General features: G+C 33.1%; 1 pseudogene; it reads right to left on the reverse strand.

Annotated features, from left to right (window-relative positions):
- Positions 1-394: 394 nt before the first annotated feature.
- On the reverse strand, positions 395-526 carry LOC145249908 (U2 spliceosomal RNA; annotated as a pseudogene).
- Positions 527-5,060: the final 4,534 nt, after the last annotated feature.

A 5,060-nucleotide genomic window follows, 5' to 3' on the forward strand; every position in this document is an offset into this window, starting at 1 on the left:
TCCAAAGTATAGCAGTCCAAGGGAAAAAACTATAAAAGTAGGTTTTCTGGCAGCTCGAAACAACAAAGAAGGGATGGAATTTTGCAGTTTGTCAGGTTATCCTGAAGGATGTACGTCGCGTGGACACAAGTGCTGTGAGTTCATTAGACTATATTTTATAAAAATTATTATTTAGAATATTCAGAGCACTACTCATATCTTGTTATTTTCACAACGCTGCAACCGAGGTAACATGGGCTCGTGGCTTAACGGATAACGACATTGATTAATAATCATTAAATATGCCGCGTTTTGCGTGTTTACATATAGAGAAAAATGAAAGAAAGAGTTCATGGACAAATGAAAGATATAAAAGAGAAGGAATGGGTTAACGTTACAATGTGGGAAAAGTTTCAAAAGTTTCAAGATATAAAACACGGCACGTAAAGAAAGAATTTCGATGAATATATTGTTGGGAAAAAATGTACCTATTTACTGAAGAACAGATACTACACTTTGATCTTGACCAAAAGGCCAAGATTGGGAAAAAATGTAGTGCGCATGATTAGCGCGTGTGCCATTCGCTTAAGAAAATAAAAAAAAAGAAAAAGTCAATGAATTCTGACCAACACGAGACAAAAACGTGTCTTATGCAAATTGAGACGCGGTAAGGTTTGACAATATAAAAAGACACCATTTCTTCAGTTGAGCGACAATTTCTTTTTTGTCGGCTCGTTGTTTGCGATAACGTCGAAAATGGGACAGGACAGATTTTTGTTACGAGTACTTTGATGCGGTGAACTTGGCGATCTGAAAATCATTCTTTCCTTTTCTACGTTAGATATATATTATAATCGGTGAAGTGAACTGAAAGATTTTAATGACAAAAAGAGAAAAAGGAAGGAAAGAAAGAGGGTATTCGTTTAGCAAATCATTTTTTTCAAACCGCAAGTTTAAGCTTAATCGAATGTAACTGTTAAAACAACCTATACCTCATTTGATTGGCCTTTTATTCCTCTATAATGTTATCTGTCTATATTTGATTTTTAATTGAAGTGTCCTACTGTTCACGTCAATTTAAAAAAAATAATCTTCAAATCGACAAGACAAAAAGAAACTCCGCAGCAACAAATGAATTTAAAACCAACTTAAAATATCCCTATTTTAGGCAACAAAGCACCTTTAATCGTAAATGTTATTTTTGCTCCAGGTCATACGACGTAACATTTAGTCCATATGCCTCGAGTCTTTTTTAGTGATCATCAGAAGCTCATTAATCTCCACCTTTCTGGTTTATCCAATCGAAAAATTAACCGCAGATTGAAATGTGATGAGAAAACTGTACGAATTACCGTGCAAAAGCACCATAACCTCTGCAGTGTTCGTGATGCCCCTTAATCTGGTCGTACTATAGTTACCTCTTCCAAGGGAGACGATACTATCAAGATCCGCAGCCTCAAAAACAGATTTGAAACGGCTCTCCAAATCCAACAACAGCATAATCTTGTGAAAAGTGCTCTTTTTCTACAGTTAAGAACAGATTGAAGGAATTTAATTTGCGAGGCTGTGTTGCAAGACGCAAGTTATTGATTTCTATAAAGAACAGAAAGCGCCGTCTGGACTTGGTCTGATGTAATGAAGATCATGACTCTTCATATTGATCGAAAGTAATTTTTAGCGACGAAAGCAAGTTCAATAGGCTAGGCAGTGATGGTAGGCTGTACGTCCGTCGAAGGAAGGACGAAGAATTTAATCCTAAGTTCACAGTTTCGACGCTGCAAGGATGTGGAGGTTCAGTTTTGGTGTGAGACCTTATTAGTGCCAACAGTCTTGGATCTACAGTTCGCTTGCAATGTCGAATTAATATGCTGACTGAACATTTTCTACCCTACTTTGGTTGGAATTTGGATGAAAATCATATCTTCATGCAGGATAATGCTCTCATTTACAGAGCTGGCAATTTCAAGAGGTTCCTGGAAGAGCATATTTCGTATTTGGATTGGAATGCACAATCTCCATGCCTCAAACCTATCGAAAACGTATGGCATTACATCAAGCAACAGCTACGCAATGATAAAATTTTAAATCTGGAAAAACTTTGGATAAAAATTAAAGAAAAGTGGAATGACCTTTCACCGGAGTATTGCCGCAGACTGATTTAAGAAAATAAAAATATAACAGAAAGAGAGAATGAAAGAAAAAAAAGAGCACAATATCAAAAGAATGGAATGAAAAGGGAAAAAGAAAAAAGGGCGAATCAAATAAAGGAAATGAATAGAAAGAAAAAATAAAGGAAGAATTTTTAAAACTAAGGAAAGAATGAACGAAAAGAATGAAAGAAAAGAATGAAAAATCGAAAAATATGACCTAAAGAAGAAAAACTGAAAGAAACAATGAAAAAATCGAAAAACATGACCTAAAGAAGAAAAAGTGAAAGAAACAATGAAAAAATTGAAAGACATGACCTATAGAAGAAAAACTGAAAGAAAAAATGAAAAAATCGAAAAACATGACCTAAAGAAGAGAAAGTGAAAGAAAAAATGAAAAAATCGAAAAACATGACCTAAAGAAGAAAAACTGAAAGAAATAATGAAAAATTTGAAAAACATGACTTAAAGAAGAAAAACTGAAAGAAATAATCAAAAAATCGGAAAACATGACATAAAGAAGAAAAACTGAAAGAAATAATCAAAAAATCGGAAAACATGACCTAAAGAAGAAAAACTGAAAGAAATAATCAAAAAATCGGAAAACATGACCTAAAGAAGAAAAACTGAAAGAAACAATGAAAAAACTCGAAAAACATGACCTAAAGATGAAAAACTGAAAGAAACAATGAAAAACTCGAAAAACATGACATAAAGATGAAAAACTGAAAGAAACAATGAAAAAACTCGAAAAACATGACATAAAGAAGAAAAACTGAAAGAAACAATGAAAAAACTCGAAAAACATGACATAAAGATGAAAAACTGAAAGAAACAATGAAAAGAGACATAGTAAAATGTATGAATGAAAAAATAAATTAATAACAATAAATTGAGTGAAAACTGAAAAAGGATAAAAATTAAAAAAAACAGGAAAAAGAAAACAACTTGAACTTTTGTAGGAACATAAAAATAAAAAATAGAAAGAAGAAATATTTTAAAGAAAAGATAAACAAAACAAAGAAAATAAAAATTAGTGACGGAGGGATGAACCGAATTAAACAAAACGATGTATAAAAGAAATAAAATAAAATAAAAAGAAATTAAAGGAGCTGTTTTGCATTTTCACCCCAGACAAAGCACAATGCAACTTTGATGTAGGAGGCTATTATCGGGGATATAATTTGCAAGGATACTATATAGGGTGCTGAGCAGCAAGATCTCTGTTTACATTACACTTGAACTTCTGCATATCAGTACAGTCAGGGAGGTGGGGACTCGGAAGGGAATTCCAAAGTCTAGTAGTCCGAGGGAAGAAACTAACTGGAGTAGAAATCCTTCCGGCATCTGGGGATCTTCACTGCATATGGGTGAGGTTTTGCTGCCTGTCGGGTTTGTCGGGGATATTTACGTTGAGGGGCTACAAGGGATTGTAGTTCGTTAAAGCACGTCCCATTAAAATACTTGTAAAACAAGCAGACGGACGCAGCATTTCGTCGATGGGACAGAGGTTGAAGCCTAGCTAACAGTGCGGGACGTATTGGATTGGCGACTCTCTTTTGAACTCTATCTAAGAATAAAAGACTAGTCGTTAGTGCCTCAGCCCAAAAGTGGCAACGATACTCCATACATTGGGCGAATGGTGGTCTTGTAGAGGTACAGGATATTCTCAGGCGTACGTGATACTCTAGTTCGGTAGAGAGAGAGAGAGACCACCTTCTTTGTAGTAGCCTTGGTAATGGCCTCAACGTGTCTGTTCCAACTAATGTTTCTCTGTAGTGAATAAAAGAAAAGAAGGAAATAATAAAATAAAATAAAAACAGATTAAAAATATCAATGAAACAACGGAAATATAAATAAATAAAAGAATAGAAAGAGCAAAAATAAAAATGGAAAAGCGAAAAAGTTTAATAGAAATAGAAATAAGAAAAGTAAATTCCAATGAATATAAAATAATTTAGAAATACATGGATGAACAAAATAAAGAAATTAAGAAAAAAAAAACGAAAGTAAAAAAAGAAAAAACGCAAGAAAAGTATGTAATAAAAATAGAAAAAAAAAGTAATTTTTAAAAAATAATTTAGAAATAGCTAAACCAAATATATTAAATACGTAAAAAAAAATGGAATAATACAAAAAAAAAAGGAAATGGATACAAAAGAATAGAAGAATAAAAACAAATAAAAAATTAAAAAGAAAAATAAGAACAAATATATCGTTGCGAAGAAAAAATATTTAAAACCTACTTAGAAAAAAAAAAGAAAGAAAGAAAATTGAACAAAGCGTGTCCGGCGACAGAAGACTGTTAAAAGGGTCTACAATATGGGAGGATTAGCGGAGACAGGCCAGAAGGCATAGGAGGAAAAAATGGAGGCATAAAAAACTGCAAAATAAAACGTTAATAATCGTAAAGAAAATGAAAATCAAACTGCTTTGGGGTGAAAAAAAAAGGCGTCAAAAATAAGATTTCCTTGAAAGGTTATCTATTTGTCCGCCCATCGATAAGGCTGTTTCAATGGCCGCTCGCTAGTCGCCATTACTGACGTCACAACAGACAACATGACTGCCTTGCAAACGAGGAACAAGAAAGAAATTCTCCCCAGACTTGTTGACAACGAGATATTTTAGTCGTGCACTTTCAATACGTCGCAGGATTTTATTTTTTACCTTTTGTATTCATTTATTGACATCCTCATTCTTCTTTTTTGTTTCCACTGTCTGTCTGCCCATCTCTCTCTCTTTCTCTCTCTCTCTCTCTCTCTCTCTCTCTCTCTCTCTCTCTCTCTCTCACACACACACACACTATATATATATATATATATATATATATATATATATATATATATATATATATATATAAACATAATATATATATAATTAAATATATATATTTATTATACAAATCTCAAATCTCAAACGTCTGTTAGTGTGTGT

Source organism: Euprymna scolopes, chromosome 28 (genome assembly GCF_053919585.1).
Source record: "Euprymna scolopes isolate OS-2025 chromosome 28, ASM5391958v1, whole genome shotgun sequence".
Classification (NCBI taxonomy): Eukaryota; Metazoa; Mollusca; class Cephalopoda; order Sepiida; family Sepiolidae; genus Euprymna; species Euprymna scolopes.